The sequence below is a fragment of the Peromyscus eremicus genome, chromosome 3 (assembly GCF_949786415.1).
Source record: "Peromyscus eremicus chromosome 3, PerEre_H2_v1, whole genome shotgun sequence".
In the NCBI taxonomy this organism is placed as follows: Eukaryota; Metazoa; Chordata; class Mammalia; order Rodentia; family Cricetidae; genus Peromyscus; species Peromyscus eremicus.
In genome coordinates, this window is record NC_081418.1 from 8,324,039 (window position 1) to 8,341,874 (window position 17,836).

Consider the following 17,836-nt stretch of genomic DNA (forward strand, 5'->3'; position numbering starts at 1 on the left):
ACATTACTGAAGGTGTTATTCAGCTGTAGGAGTTCCCTGGTAGAATTTTGGGAGTCGCTTATGTACGTTATCATATCATCTGCAAATAGCGAAAGTTTGATTTCTTCCTTTCCAATTTATATCCCCCTTGGTCTCCTTTTGTTGTCTTATTGCTCTAGCTAGAACTTTGAGTACTGTATTGAATAGATATGTGGAGAGTGGACAGACTTGTCTTATTCCTGATTTTAGTGGAATCGCTTTGATTTTCTCACCATTTAATTTGATGTTGGCTGTCGGCTTGCTGTAAATTGCCTTTATTATGTTTAGGTATGTTCCTTGTATTCCAGATCTCTCCAGGACCTTCATCATGAAGGGGTATTTGATTTTTGTCAAAGGCTTTTTCAGCATCTAATGAGATGATCAGGTGGTTTTTTCCTTTCAGTGTGTTTATGTGATGGATTACACTGACAGATTTTTGTATGTTGAACCATCCCTGCATCTCTGAAATGAAGCCTACTTGATCATGATGGATGATTTTTTGATGTGTTCTTGGATGTGTTTTGCCAGTATTTTATTGAGTATATTTGCAACAATATCCATGAGGGAGATTGGTCTGTAATTCTCTTTATTGCATCTTTGTGTGGTTTGGGTATCAGAGTAACTGGAGCCTCATAGAAAGAGTTTGGCAATGTTCCTTTTGTTTCTATTGTATGGAACAATTTGAGAAGTATTGGTATTACTCTTCTTTGAAATTCTAGTAGAATTCTGCACTGAAGCCATCTGGCCCTGGGCTTTTTTTGGTTGGGAGACTTTTAATGACTGCTTCTATTTCCATAAGAATTATAGGTCCATCTAAATGGTTTATCTGGTCTGATTTAATTTGGGTATATGGTAACTATCCAGAAAATTGTCCATTTCTTTTAGATTTTCCAATTTTGTGGAGTAGAGGTTTTTGAATTTTCTCATTGCCTGTTCTTATGTCTCCCTTTTCGTTTCTGATTTTGTTAAATTGGATAGTCTTTCTCTGCCTTTTAGTTAGTTACATAAGGGTTTGTCTATGTATAAGGGTTTGTTGATTTTCTCAAAGAACCAACTCTTTGTTTCATTGATTCTTTGTACTATTCTCTTTGTTTCTTAGTATTGATTTCAGCCATCAATTTTATTATTTCCTGGTGTATATTGTATATTTTATATTTCCTGGGCATATTGGTTTCTTTTTCTTCCAGAGCTTTCAGGTGTGCTGTTAAATCGCTAGTGTGAGATTTCTCCAACTTATTTATGTGGGCATTTATTACTATGAACTTTGCTATTAGCACTGTTTTCATAGTGTCCCATAAGTTTGGGTATGTTGTGCATTCATTTTCATTGGATTTAAGGAAGTCTTTAATTAATTAATTAATTAATTTCTTGACCCAGCAGTGATTCAGTTGAGCATTATTCAGTTTCCATGAATTTGTAGGCTTTCTGTAATTTGTGTTGTTGATGAATTCTAACTTTAAGGCATAATTGTCTGATAAAATACAGGAGGTTATTCCAATTTTTTTTTTATCTGGTGAGATTTGTCCCCTTAGAGGATCAATCATGGACCTTTGACAGACAGAATTTTTCCTTTATACTGGAAATAGCACAAGAGTGTCTCACCAGTCTTTATGTTAGAATACACTGTTAAAAGTAAGACACACATCTGGATTATGGCAAAAGTAAAGAATGAAATGAATCTTATTTGTGAGAAGATAATATTAATAACTCAAACATGTTTTAAAACCATCAAATTATAGATCTGGATAGATGGCCTAGCAGTTAAGAATATTTGTCCATTTCCAAGCACCCATGTCAGATGGCTCAGAACTACCTGTGACTCCCAATTCCAGGGTCCAACATCTTCTTCCCTTGCACTTTAACGAATACACAATCACATGAACAGGAACAATTAAAAATGAAAATAAATCTTAAAATCATCTAATTATATAACTTCTATGACAAAAACTGTTTCTGAAAGTCTAATTATTTAAATTAGTGTTTCACATTTTTATAGATTCGGTGATTTTTCTAGTTAACATTTTTTACTTTTATAACAAAAATCTCTCTGATTATTTTAAACAATTAGTGAAAATTGGCTAGTACATGCAATAGATTTTTCTAGAAATTTTAAGAAAATCTTTTTGAGTAATATTTCCTACTAATTCTTCCTAAAGTTAGGTATGAAAAATTGTAAGTATAGCAGAGCCTTTTGTAATGTCACCCCCTCCCTCCCCCCCTCCCTCCCTCCCCCCTCCCTCCCTCCCTCCCTTCCTCTCTTCCTCCCTTCCTCCCTTCCTCCCTTCTACCTTCTCTACTAAGGGGCTGGAACGCAGAGTCCTATATATATAAAACTGAGCTACACCTAAGGCTAACAACACTATTTTACTAGATTTAGAGTTAATAAGTAAATCTCTTTACATAAGACAGATGGATTAGTAAACTTGCATTTTAAAAGCCTTTGTATTTAGAGTAAAGATGTCTTTAATTCCCGTGTCCCACATAGTCAATACTGTTTTATTTTACTTACTGAGCTGGTTTATTTAGGAGGTTTTTAACTGTTTTCTTTGTATACATTCAGTGTAAGCTGCTCATTATGTCAGACTGCTCTGTGGCCTGTGTGTTTTGCTGACAATCTCTTTAATATTCTTATTTCAAGAAATAAATGCACTGCTCTTAATAATAAATATGAATTATAAAGTACATTTTATTTTCTAATAGAAAATGACTAAGTAAAATTTCTTTATAATTGAAGAGTGAAATTAGAACATATTATTATAGATTGCTTGGTTATACATATATTACATGTAGACCAAATATTTTACAAAATTATAACTTATAACATGGCTATATCAGAAATATTGATTATTCTTTTAATTAAATAATAAGAATATAGGTACCTTAAAATAATGAGCACAGGTAATATCAGATTATAGGCATGTTTATTGAGGTACATGAGTAGATATAAATATAGATAGATAGATATGTCAGACAGATAGATAGATAGATACAAATAGATATAGCTACATGTTTTAAACCATAAATTGTAAGTAAATTTTATTTTAAAAGTTTGATTTATTAATTGCCTGTAGTTCCTTTTCAGGCTGATTTGAGTACAGCTGTAGATTAAGAGACCATATTTTATGTTATGAACTTTGGAACCTGCTTTTTAATTTGCATGTCATAGTCTTTGCTCAGAGCTTGAGAGCTTTCTATTTTTTTTAATTCATTTTTTAAATCTATTTTTTAACTAAAATATAATTACATATTTTTCCCCTTTCCTCCCTCCAACCCCTCACGTGCACATGCACCTTACCTGGTACCCAGTCTCTCCTTCAAATTCATGTCATTTGGCCTCCCTCTTTTCATTTAATAATGTTACATCTGTGTGTGTGTGTGTGTGTGTGTGTGTGTGTGCACGCCTCTGTGCGTGTGTGTTGTTCATGTGAGCTTTTCACATTTTATGTAACGTGTTTATTTATAATTAAAAGCAATGATTAAAAACTGATAAACCAAAAATATTAAAATTGATTTTAAAAAAAAGTTTTGTGACCATGAGACCTTGCATCCTTTTTTATTAAGAAGATGAGACCAATTCTGCATTCAGCTATCCATCCCTTAAATACAGGAGAATACACTTTCCTTGTGGGAATTCTGGCATAGAACGGAGTAAGAAGGGGAAAAGCAACAAGAGAAACGTGGTATGCTCTAGTGCTTCAGAGCAAAGTAGCCAGCCCAGTTCTGCTCTGCATCGTCTGCTGAGCAGTCATAATGGCTAATCCACTTACTGCATTTCCAGTGGGCGAGGCACTGTTCTGTTCACCACATCATTGTCATTAAGCCTCGAACAGATTTGAACATTGCAGAATTAAGTTACATCACCACCTCATGTCCATTTGGTAGTAGAGTTGAGATGTCATTTTAGATAGTGTATCTCTAGTACTCATGTCTTTAATGACTATATTCCTTTAAGCTTCTGTTTATGTACAAAAGGAGGGCATGGCTGGATATAGCTGTGCATGCTGCCTACTGTCATAATAAATTTAAGGATGGCTAAGTGGATGTTGAGAACCTTTCCTGTAATATGCTTCAGGTAAGTGCAGGCAATTGCTAAGCTGCCAGCAGTGGCCACAGTGTCTGGAATCATAAAACGGAGTTTTACAGACTATCTTGTTTTCATTAAATTTAGATTTCTGAGTCAGATAAAACAGACCTAATATTAACAGAGAACATATTTTCCACAACCATTAGCTTTGTTAATCAAATAAACTAATTTTGAAATATCAGCTCTGACTGATACTACATAGAACATTTTACTTTTCAGGCAGGTTTAAAGGATATTTGAAATGTATCAAAGATTTAAAAAATTGTTTCAAAAATTGCTTAATCCAGGAATCAGTTTCAGCTTTTGATTGACACTGACATAATGAAATAGTGTAGTGTTCTGAGTCCAAACACATCCTAGATGGCTCATGTGTTAAAGGTTTGGCTGTCAGGATCAGGAGTTTGAGAAGTGGTTGGGGCCATAGATGAACTCATAACCAAATGGACTGTTGAGAGTTGGGCATGGTTTTAAGAAGAATGTCACTGAAGGAAGAGCTTGAAAGACATATGTCTTTACCCTGTAACCTCTCTTCCTTGTCTCTGTATTTCCTGGCTGCCATGAATTGGGCAGATTCACTGCATGGTCACCTTCTGCTTGATATTTCTGTCTTTGCCCTGCTCCTAGTAGCAATGGATTTAACTGGCTGTGAACTGAAACCTTTGAAACAATAGACCAAATAAATCTTTACTTATTTAAGTTGGTTTTTTACAGGTATTTTATTACAGCAATAGTGTTTAGCATAGAATTACTTTGCAGCACATAGAAACATTACAGCACAAATGTGTAGCATAGAATATATTTGGCTGATAGCCTGCTAATGCCTGAGTGGGTGTTTTACATACAATTTCTCAACATTTATAACATTACTCTTGCATATAAATTTGATATCACAGTCTTGGGTACTAACATATTTTCAGAAATCTTCAGAGAAAAGAAAACCATAGATTTATCCTTAAGAATCTGGACAGTGTGCATAACTTGTACACATCACTAAGATTGCTGAACCTTTGCATTAAGAACACAATGTTTTAGCTACAGAAAAGTTTTAAACATCTTCATATGCCATAAATAGAAACATGCATATACTGAAGAAATTACACTTTATTTTTTTAATATGCATAGTTGTGGTAAGGCAGTGCAATCATTAATTAGATGCCAGTTGTAAACACAATAATTGTATGTCATTTTTTTTTGCTTTCAAGCCTATACATCATGACTGTCTAAAATCCAGTATACCTGAACTAGGCAACATCTTACACATCTTATTAAAACATGCATCAGTGTTTTAGTGTTGCTAGATGTGAGAACTCATCTTCTGCTTTGTCAAGACCTTCATGAATATTATTTTTCTTTGTTTTCAAAACTGATGCTACTCACTTATAGTTTTACTTTGTGTGTGTGTAATCTCCATAGAGAGCAGTTATTTCTGGAAACAGTTTTCAAAAACCAATTATAGTATAGGAAATTATAACTTTCAAATTTTTATTTTAATGCTTGACTTTCAGGATAATCTTTATAAAACTATATGAAATATAAGATTCAGATGTGATATAAGTTCCTTGAACTTGATTAAAATTGATACATAAGTAAGTAGTATTTCATACATTATTTTCTACCACCTTGTTAATGTAAGAGTTTTGGAGGTAATTTCTAGAAAGTAAAGCTAAGGGGCAAAACTTTGTGAGGACTACTCATTTAAAATAATTTTTCCAGTTAACACAGATGTGGACTTGAAAAAGATATCCATAATAAAAAATAACATATTGACTGGAGACGTCGGTTCAGTTGCTACAGTACTTCCCTAGTTAGCATTCTAAGAATTGTGGTGGAACTGGATCTTCAGTAACACATAAACTAGGAATGGGGGGGGGGTCACACACACCTGGAATTCCAGCACTCTGGTGATGGCTGCAGAGGTTTTGGAAATTCTGGGTCATGTTTGGTTACATAGTGAGTTTGAGATCAGCTTAGAGTGAAAGTGAACATGTCTCAAACAAAATCACGTATATACCTCAAAATGTAGGTCATTAAAAAACAAACAAACAAACGAACCTTGTTTATCTATTGAAAATTATTCCCCTTTTAAAAAGTTACTATTGTTTAACAACTTTGCCCCTTAGCTCCCTGCCATGTCTTTGTTATTGTTCTACTGAGAGGAGGCAAACATTACTTGATTTACAACATTACGGTAGTACTTAATGAAAATTTTCATCCTGAATTAAAATAGTCATTAATTTATGGATATTTAATATTTTCAAGTCAAATATGTAGAACTGGTTAAAAATCAGGATAGGCTATAATTTAATAATCACAATAGCTAAAATTCAGCAACATGCTATGTAATATACTACATTACTGAAGTAGTGTCTCAGGTGTGTTTATCTACTAATAATAAAATATTGATATGCCTTGAATAATCTACTATTAAATCATTCACCTGTTCAACCAACCATAAAATTGTTCCTTTACTAATAAATGACAAGACTGATTAACTGTGACATATGAGTTCAACTAGAGAGATGAATATTCCTAGGAATAAATATGCTTTGATCTACATGCACAAAATAATACTCCAAATTAAAACTTGCCTGTAGTTCTTTGTCTTGAAGAACCTGTGAAATTTATCCCTGCCACATTAGAATGTCCATTAGTATTGCAAGTATTGGTTATGCAGTCACTCTAGAAGAGAGTTAGCAAATATAATCAAGGAAAAATAGGCTATCAACTTGAGGGTAAGGATGAGGTGTTGTGGGAGAGACTTGAGGAAGGGTAGCTGGGAGAGGCTAGAAGAATAATGGGGAAGGGAGAAGTGATGCATATGGGTTTCAATTCAGAACATTTAGAAATGCTAAATCCTTAAATTAAAAAACATGAAATAACTTTAAAACACTTAGATTCATTTGTTTTATTGTATGGGTTTGAGTGTTTTGCCCTCACATACGGCTGTGTATCATGTGTACGCTGGTGCCCATGGAGGTCACAGAGGGCATTAGATCTTCTGGGAGAGAGTTGCAGGCTGTAATGAGCTGCCATGCGGATGCTGGGCACTGAATCCCAGGTTGTCTGGAAAAGCAGGCAGTGGATGCTCTAATTCCAAAGTCACGTCTCCAACCCTGAAAAATAAATTTTCAGCCATGTACACTTTCCTATGTATACTCTTTTAGCCAGTAAAGTATTCCACACATAACTGCGTTTCAGACTTTCGTTAAAAAATATAATTTTTTTTGGTTAACAACAAATAAAAAATGTATATACATTTATATAAATTTCAAATTTATTGCTTTTCTACTTTTAGGAAGTATTTAATTGCTTATTTGATTTTCCTTTTATGTTTTTTGTTTGTTTGTTTGTTTTGGTTTTTTGAGACAAGGTTTCTCTGTGTAGCTTTGCACCTTTCCTGGAGCTCACTCTGTAGCCCAGGCTGGCCTCAAACTCACAGAGATCTGCCTGCCTCTGCCTCCCGAGTGCTGGAATTAGAGGCATGCACCACCACCGCCCGGCTACTTTTATGTTTTGAGAGAGACAGACTTCTTGATCTTTGCCTCCCTAGTTCTGTGATTACAGTCATATCACTACATTTAGATTTTAATAAACCCTTAAAAATCCTATGCAATTTTGGGAGAAAATCAGATTCAAGATTGGTGTCATGTCACAAGACTATATCTTCTTGAGGACTCTTCTCTTAGAAGGAATTCTATTCTCAATATCATCCTCTGTTGTTACTTTCAAGAAATTATTAGTTTATGAACAACTGCCAACTCAAGATTATGCTTGACAAGCAACATTACAGTTTGGAGACCCTGACAAGGCTGACTGGCCCCTCCTACCACCTTCTCCAAATTCCACTGCCATAGCTCTTCCTGGAATTTCATATGGTACCAGTATACCAGGACCCATTTTATCTACTGACTGACTTTTAAATTAACTAAGACTTCAGTGAAGAGTAAACAAATGAAATGTAACTGATGCTGATGTCATAAACAGAGCTTGATTAAACCTAGCAAGGAAACTCCAGTGAATATAATATAATGCAATATTAAGAGAAATGAGATAACTAAGAACGTGCTAGGGAAAAGCAGTGTCACCAGTTGTGTGTGTGTGTGTGTGTGTGTGTGTGTGTGTGTGTGTGTGTTTAATAAGTTATCAGAGAATATAAAAATGGTGTCACACCATTATTTTGTTTTTAGAAATACTTCTAAATTTGAAAAGAGTTTGGAAAGATGCATAATTGTAGTGTTAACTGACATCATTATAGGAAGTGTCTACAAATAGGAGGTACATTTATTTATGGGGATTTTACAATAGTGATTAGAAAATAATTCCTATTTCTACAGCATGAAGTTTTGCTTTTGAGGAACAGTTTTTGTAAAATGATGTTTCTTTGTCTGGAGGAAACTTGAAGATTATTGGTTTTTATAACAGAAGGAATGTCTAATAGAACTTTTACTTTTAGAGATAACAACCACATTTCAAATGTAGCCAGTCACTAAATAAATATTGTAAGTTTTAAGTTTAAAACTCTAAGTGGTACTGTCAAATATAAAATGAACTATTGCAATCACTTACATAAGTGTTTCCTTTGAGAATTCAAAACCATGGCCCTTACAGATTTCTCGTGGTTCACATACAGCTCATGACCAGGAAAAAAATAGTAACGCCATTCAGTGATTAAATATAGAAATGCAACACCTGGCCTCAAAACTCACACACAGCTCAGTGAGCCAGACAGTGATAAGAACAGTATGTATTTTAATTCATATTTTAAATGAGATGAATGGTCTTTGAGTAATATTATAATAAACAAAATCTGAAGCTAATTCCTGGTCTTGATGGAATTCTGACTGTAAATGAGACTTCCTCTCAATGTTATAATAATGATTAGGTAAGAAGTAATATAAAGAATTGTGTTTGGATATATTTGGAGACATTAGCTTGTTATCTCAAAAGGGTCAATACAAATATAATAGGACAACTTAATGAATAGCACTATAGTGCATAATCTTATAGCATAAAATAAATCACATATTCCTGAAAACCATAGCTAGTGGTACAGTTAACTACTCATATCAGCGTGTACGCTGTGGTGTAATACTGTTAGCATTTTGAGCAGTTTGTTTCTGAAATAGGCAGGTGTCAGTTTCTAGTGTTACATCATCATTAGCATCTCTCTTTGTAATATGCTTCCCCTAATACTCATTGTATAATCGACAATGACTCTTACTGTCACTTTTCCAACTCAACTGTACAAGAGTTATAGTTAGGGCAAATGCTTCTGATTTATGTGCCGGTTAAATATGTGCAGACTCTAGTACTGTGTTGCTCCATAATCAGCTTTGTTTACTGATACCCTTCAGGTAATTGCTGAAGGTCCAGCTTTACTAGAAGAAATTTTTACAGTTATGCCAAGTGTCCAAATCTTTTCTAAACAGTATACCTAGAAAGCTGGATGTAAATTAGGATTCTCACATTGGATAATCTAGGAAACCTCACCAGGTACAAATAGTATATTACTAGTGTGACTACTCACAAAATTAGAACCATGTTACAGGTTTTCAAATATTTAGAAATGTATAAAATTAAAATGAATCCCAGAATCTACTATTTTCACTTCCCATCTCAAATTTTAAACTTCAGTAAATTGCTAGTTCCCTAAAGATTTTAAACACACACACACACACACACACACACACACACACACACACACACACACACAGAAGGAGGGGAGAGAGAAGGGGGGAGGGAGAGAAAGGAACACACTATAAGAGCCATCAAAATGAAATATAAAATGAAGCAGTTGAACAATTCTTTGTGTAATTAAACATGATTTATTACAAACCTTAGAGGCCTTTTCAAATATGAACTCTCATAAGGAGTAATTATTCCTCTCCAAACACAGTTACACACAGGAAAGGTCATATGGAGATAACTTGGAGAAGATGGCCAGGGTGAGAAGCTCTTAGAAAGTCCAACCCTGCCAAGATGTTGATCTTGGACCTCCTACCTCTAGAATTGTAAGAACATCAGGTGTCATTGTTAAAGCTGCTACATCATTGACACTTACCACTTACGGCTGCTCTGCTTGAAGAATACAAGTCTCAAAAGGTACAGTTGAAAAGTACATGCTTTAAATTTAGATTTTTATGCCAGGTGCATATGGATGCACAAACAGAGTCTCAAAACAAGCCAGAATAAAAGCCAAGCGTTTATAACTAAATCAAGTGACTACAATTACCTTCTTACTGTGGCAAACCTTCAGCACAGTCCACAAGCCAGCACATCACCTCAATTATACAATTGCTGTGACAAATGCTCCCTTCAGAAAGCCACTGCAGAGGCCAGCCACTGAGGTCCACATCACAAATCTTAGATGAGATGCTTGGAGCACTTGAAGTCTTCAGATAAATGGATGTCAAATGGGCTGCATATGCTGACTATTAAACTTTATTCGCAAAGCTGTTGGCATTTGAACACTGGTGAATAATCACCTCTTTAAACTTTGACAAGAAACTGAAAAAGTACACATACGAGAAGACACGAACTTTAAATTGATGGGCAGATGTAGAAACAAAGCAAGGATGTTTGTATAAGGTCAATCAGATAATCTGTAACATAGCTGTGATGGTTCCAAACTCTAATTTCCCTCTGGGACTCGTATGTTAGAAGGACTGGTTGTGACGTCAGATTGGGAGGTGGGAGAACCTTCAGGAAGCAGAGCCTAATGGAAGAATTCTAGGTCATAAGTGGCGAGTGGTTGAAGGATATATTAAGACCCCAGCCCTTCCAGCCAAACTTTTTTTGTCTTCCAAAGTGCTCCCTGACATGACGCCCTGCTGTGCCACAGCCACAAGCTACACACAAAACAAAGAACGCAAAGGAATAAAGGACAGAAACCTTAGAAACTGTGAACAAAATCATTGTTCCTTTTAAGTTGATTACATCAGGCATTTCCTCACAGTGAGGGAAGGTGACCGACATGATTACATGATTAAAACACTACACATTGTGTACTATGAAGAACAAAAGACAACAGATGTCACAGAGAGAAACATGGGAAGAAGAGAGAGGCATGATGAAATTCGGATTCCTCATTTCAATTCACTTCGAAATCCTGACTATATCCATGGCTTCCTGCTCATGCGTCCTCCCTGAAATTTCTTTTGTTTGTTTCTTTGGGTTGTTTTGGGGAAGCAGGTACTAATTACCTCCTTTCCTAGTTCAGACTGGCCTCAAACTTGGGCTCCTCCTCCCTTAGCCCCACCCCCATGCTGAAATTATTGGCAAGTCCCACCATATCTAGACTATTTTCATTAAGCAAGTTTATTTACAGTCCATACAGATGACTACTTTATGGTCACTTTCAATGATCAGAATGGGAAATTTGTTTCTCATAGGTAGCAAATAAAATGGCAAAGCATAAGACTGAGAGAGCTATGTATGGATGTATGAAAACAGATATGCATGCACTGTAAAATTAACCTAACTCAATTCAGTTATTTGACAGATTTCTTGTGCTAAATCCCTTTTCTCCTACAGTAGATCCTGACATTCATGTAACATCCTTAATAAGAACATTTTACATCAAGGCTACACTGATACGTGCAAGTGACTTTTGATGAGGTTCCTGTGGGATGTATTTTTGAAAACTTAATATTCCCAATATATGAAAATGGCTTTCTTGAAACATCAAGAAAGGACTGCTAAGAAGGGACTGATAGATGCCTCTGTGTTTGTCCTTTATACTGTACATATGTAAAATTATTAAAATTCTTAATAATCTGCCCAGCAATGATCATCTCTCTACTATAACTTACTATAAGGTCTAATAATCATAGCATTCTGAGTGTGTTTAAATTTTAGCGCTTCAAAATTTTCATGCAGTTTTTCTAAAATTTCAAAGCTAACTTCCAAAACATCCAAGAAATAATTCTTTATTCTTTTTCCTTGGTTAAAATCAATCCACCATGAACTGTTTAAATGGGTATTTTAACCTTCATAGACTTCTCTGCTGAAGTCTGTCAAGATTTTTCACTGCCCTTCATCAATAACTCTCATGTAATAAATCCTTTTATGAAGCATTCTTCCTTTTACATAAAACTAAAGCCTCCATTACAACCTGCAGCTATTCTGTACACCATAACTTCTTTATAGCCCCATAAACTTGACTCTGTCAGTTATATAGCTTGTTAAAACCTTCAGTAAAACTGGACCATGCGATACCTAAGTTAGAGAGTTTGAACATAATGGTGGTAAAACAATTATCTTAGCTTCATGGGATAGGTTTGGGTGAACCAGTACCTTTGTAATGATAAGGACTAAGGGAACGTGACTCTATTCCATCCCATTTGCTCCAATAACCATAGTATAACAAACGCATACCGTCAAATTCTTCCCTAGTGTTAGAAGCAAGATCTAGAAAAATCATTAAACAAAAAATAATCGTATTTTCCTAACAGCCTAAAAATGACTACCAAATTACTAGAATTAAATGAACCAAAAGTTCTTAGCATAGCTTCTATTAAGTTCACCATTGAGATAGGTGCATTATTATATTATAAAATAAATTGACTCTGTACCAAAAGGACGGAACACACTCTAGATATTCAAGTGACTAAAAGTGAAAATATAGCTTATTTACTACTGTTTTCAAAAATAAAAGGACAGAAAGAACAATGAGTGAGACTAGGAAAGAAGGCATGTGCCCCACTAAGCACTCCCTTACAAAGAAGCCTGTACAAGGAGCAGGGCTGGCCAACAGCTCCCCTATGTTAGAGGCTGAGGGCCATGCACTCCCAGAGAGCAGTTCCTGAACTGACTGCACAGGATGCCTGGTGGCGATGCCTTTCCAGGCCTCTTGTCAAGAGCAGTCTTTGTCCAAGGATTGATGAAGCCTCTACGGGAATCATGTTTCAGTTTGCTGCCATGGCTACACAAGCGCTCCCCTTCTTCCTCTCTCGCTTTCCCTGGGTGTCCACTGCGAGGCCTCACCTTGACAAATCTACCCAACAGCTTGCTGTGTCTTCTACACTCATCTTTGTCCTCACTGGCACCTCCCACACACACATGCACGGGCATGCACGCGTGTGCACACACACATACACACCATTTGTAGGTATAATTCTACCGATTCGGCATCTGCTTCTCAAAGGACTCAAGCTGGCATAGAAAGTAAATACTCAAAAGAAAAACAGAAGTTATTTTTCCCTGAAGAAAAGGTATTTTTCCATCCATTTTTGTTTTTTGTTTTTTTGTTACCTAAAGATGAGGACTATGTGTAATTTGAAAATATTTCACTTAAGTAGTCAAATAAATTTCAAAAATAACATTTTTTAATCAATGCTTGATATGTTTGTTGTAGCATTAAATTCTGAGACAGTTGTGAGATCAGATTTGACATATCATGTAAGAGCTAAAGGCCTTATTAAAACTCCTTATATTTTTCACATCTACTCATTTATCTTTGAATGACTATTTAGAGAAAATATATACTATTAATTAGTAGGATATATGCCATAAACTATAGCAATATAAAAATTGCAAGGTGGATGCAAAGAAAGCTCCCTATCTACTATCAGTGTAGTCAAAGACAAAATAGTAAAGTATTTGAAAGAACAAAATGTTGGATACAGAAAAAGAACACTTGCTGGCGTAATTATATTCTCTTCTCACAAAAAAGGATTGGTTTATGTTCAGAAATAAAAAAGAGAGTACTAGCTAAACTTTGGGGTTGTATTCAGCTTTGCTTTGCTTGGTATTAGAATGTGTCACCATGATCCAGGGTGGGAGGTGGGCTGAAGCAGGAGGACAGCTGCCACTTTGAGGTTAGCCTGACTGCACAGCAGGACCTTCTCAGGAAACAAAACAGCAGAACAAAAGGTGGTAGAACATGAATATGCAGCACTCTTTTTTAACTCTAATTGCAGTGCTGATTTCTATGACTCCTCTGTCTTTAAATGTTTCTGATCTCTCAGGCTTTTCCAACAGAGATTCAAGGATGACCAGTATGTTTGTCCTTCAGTGACATCACTTGAGTTACAGTCTCTGGACTCTATACCATCGTCTCCCTAGAGGCCTGTTGACATCCACCTACCTTTCATGTCCAGAGAATACTATCTGCCTTTTGACCCCCAGGGGAAATGGTGCTTCCCTTCCAGATAACAGTCTCTATTCCATTTAGAAAGTTTGTGCCCTCCTAAATTTGAAACTATAATTTCTTTTGATAATTGTAATTTGCCTTAATAACCACTATCTCTTCCCTAATGATTGCTTCTTAACAATCATGTTTTCCCAGTTGTTGACATACAGTATTACCAACTTGAGCAGATCTTTAAAGGAAGCCAAGACATGGTCTAATGTCAGCATCCTCAAGTATCTAAGAATATGTTTGTCTTTCTTCACATTTAAATAAAAAGTTGCTGAGATAATGAATTTTAAGTTATCCCCACTTACTTTCACTTAGAATAAAAACAAAAACAATAAACCCACTTCACTTTTTATATGCCCGTTGTGGAAGAGAAGATGTCTGAGTCCACCTACGTTGTTTTAGCTATTTAGAGGTAAGTTGTAGGTTTTCTTCCTCTTCTGGAATGGCACACTTTGGGCCTCTGTGTCCTTTCTCAGCTGTCTTACTCAATCCACTAGAATGAGTCTGATTTCCCTTCTCCCTCCCCTCCCCCTCTCTCTTGTCTTTTCTCTGCTGTCATCTAAAACTTTCCTGAGAAACAGATGAAAAGGCACCTTAGTGTATAAATTCCTGGGCCACTGTCTTGACTTATCTTTGAAGTTATTTACTTGGTCTATTATGGTTTAAATTCTAATATCCAGCTCCCTCATCCACGTCAAAATACCTTGTTCTTTGGGCAGTCCATTTTCCTTGTTGCTCTGAGCTCCTCCCTTCTTATGAAAGCTCGATCTGTTTTCAGATTCAGTGCCCTCCACATTCCTTCTGAGGACACTCATTAGAATTTTTATTCATTGTTCCCTAAATTATCTGTTCTCTTCCATGTCATTTGCTCTCATTGTTTGCATTGAGCTTTCTATTTCATGCTGTTAATTTTCCTAAATTGTGCAGATCCTGCGTTTCCTGGATACACTGTGAGGTAGCCAGCAAAGGTCTCCCTGCACTGGTGTTATCTAGTTTTCAGGGAAACATCCTTCTCAGTGGGAAGAGTGATAAATATCTAGATCGCACATTCCAGACTTCCACAGTTTTCTGAGTGAAAAATCCTCCTCAGTGTATGAGGGCTCTACTTGTGTGCAATGCATGCATGCAATTATGAAGGTGAGTGTGTGTCCACGTCACATTAAGAGTCTGGGAACCTTGAGTGTCTCTCTTAGTGCTTCCCTCTTTATTGCCCTAAGATGTGGTCTCTTACTGAACCAGAAGCTCATGTCTTGACTGTCTAACTAGCAAGATACCCATATTTACCTGTCTCAGCCCCTCAGTGCCCAGATTTTTGTGTTGGGGCTGGGATTTCAACTCAGATGCTCATGCTTGCACAGGAAGTGCTCTTATCAACCAAACCATCGGCACAGTTCTTCCACCAGGGTTTTCGTAGAAGAGCCCAGGATGAGTTTACTAATCCCTGCATGATCCCATCTCCAAGTACATAATTTTTCTTTGCGGTACCAATGCTCTTAATTATTTGGTTGAACTCCCATTGTGTTCTTCTCTTTCATACTTTCCTTCCTATATTCCCCACCCTCTTATTTTCTTTATTTCTTTTTAAGGTCTTGATAACAGGTCCCATTTACCAGAATCTATCCCTTCTATTAGATTTTTACTAAATAGCTTGTTGCTTTCTCTCTTCAAAATTTTACACTTGATTTAGCACTTTTAATCTGGGATCATACTGCAATCTTTATAACTGCTCCTTTTTCCTCTGTTCACTGTAAGCATGCCTCAAATATCTACCAGTAGCAAAGAGGTAAGAACAGACCTTTCCTGTCTAGCACAGTGGAATGACTCTGCTCACCTGGATAGCCCAGTTGCCTTATCTTGGTGCCTCACTGAACAGTGACTTGCAGTGATATTTCTGTGACAAAAAGAGGACAAACATATTATCATTGACTTGCTCTATCCACATAACGTTTTCCCCATGCATCTATGTTATGGGTTTTATGGTCAGCATTTCTTGCACTATTTAAATCTCTGGCTTGTCAATCTACCATGGCTGTCGACCACCATTTCCTACTGCTATATTGAAGTAGGCAGTAGAAATATGTGGAAAGGTAGAAAATAAATGAAAGCAGCAGAGGTAGTCTTTTTTACTGTAGTTCATAGAGAAAAACGAAAATATTAAATCACTGATTCTGTATTACCTTCGATTATCTTTTGTAGCACCTTAAATTCAAGTCACAAACATAAAGTTCATTCTCATGTAAGGTCTAGATAGGCACATCAGAGGAAGGAGGAAATTAATCAGGTTGGGGTTTTGAGGATGTATTTCTTCATGGTTTTGACATGACAATAGTTATCAATACCAAAAGTACATATTTTTACATGTAAATTAACTTTTGAAAAATATCAGTTTTAAGCCTTGGAAATGTAGATCATAAGCTTATTCTAAATCACTGAAAACAGATTGTCTCATCCAGAGACTCCTTATCTTCCAGAGAGCAGCAAGATGTTACACACAGGGAAAATAAAATATTATCCAGCTGTTTTCCTCATTAGCACCTATCAAACTAAAGACAGTGATATAAGAAAAACCAGAAATTGAAGAATTATACACTGGGATTTGCAAGACATAATCAAAATTTTACTAAGAGAAAATCTAGATACATCTAATTAATAGTCTATTTTTTGACAGGAAAATCCAGGGCTCTGAAGACTGACTTCAAGGCACTTCCAGATTTAGTGTCATGTGCAATGGTGTCTGGGAGAAGTGGCCTTAGAACACATGTACTTAAGATTGAGACATAGAAGGTCTAACATGCCTATGTTAGGTGACAGAATGGTAACCTGCCTAGATCCTAAAGAAAGCAATTTATTCCAGGACTTTATGGGAGGAACTTGTACGTAGAATTGGACTTCCTAGGAGAGGGTGTCAATACATAGATATTTGAGATCTCTTATTCACAAATTTCTTTAGGAGGCTCAGAAGCTTTTGATAAGTCTATGCCATCTCTCATGATCTTTCTGTTCCTTGGTTACATAGCTCCTATTACTCAAACCTTGACACTTTCTACAAGTGTAAGCAACAATATATTTGATAGACACTGAACATATTTTAAATTATCCTTCTTTTATAGGTTTTATTCTATTGCAATTATTAAATCACACAGAATTCACCAATATAGATCTGAATATAGTTCTTTGAACATGGTGACTTGCTTTTTTAAAGTAAGATCTTTGTTAGTATTTTGCTGTCTTAGCACATTTGTGTTTTCCTTGTGAATAATAGAGACGATTTTGAGTGTTTTACATATGAACTGAAATGAAGAATCAAATTGTCAAATCCAAATTACACCCAAGCTGCTTACCTTTCCCAGTGACAAACCTTACTAACAATGTCAAGATATTCTTGACATTATATTAAGTCGTGGGGACCAGGTGACAAAGGAAGAGGGTTCAATACAGCTGATTCCAAGTTCTAGGAGCTTTGCTTTACACATCTGTGACCCAGATTAATGCATGATATCCTTAGTAAGGAATGAGAGGCTAATTCACACAACAGGGAACACTAAGGGCTATTAAATACCTCCACTTTGTACCCATATATTTATATGGCTGAT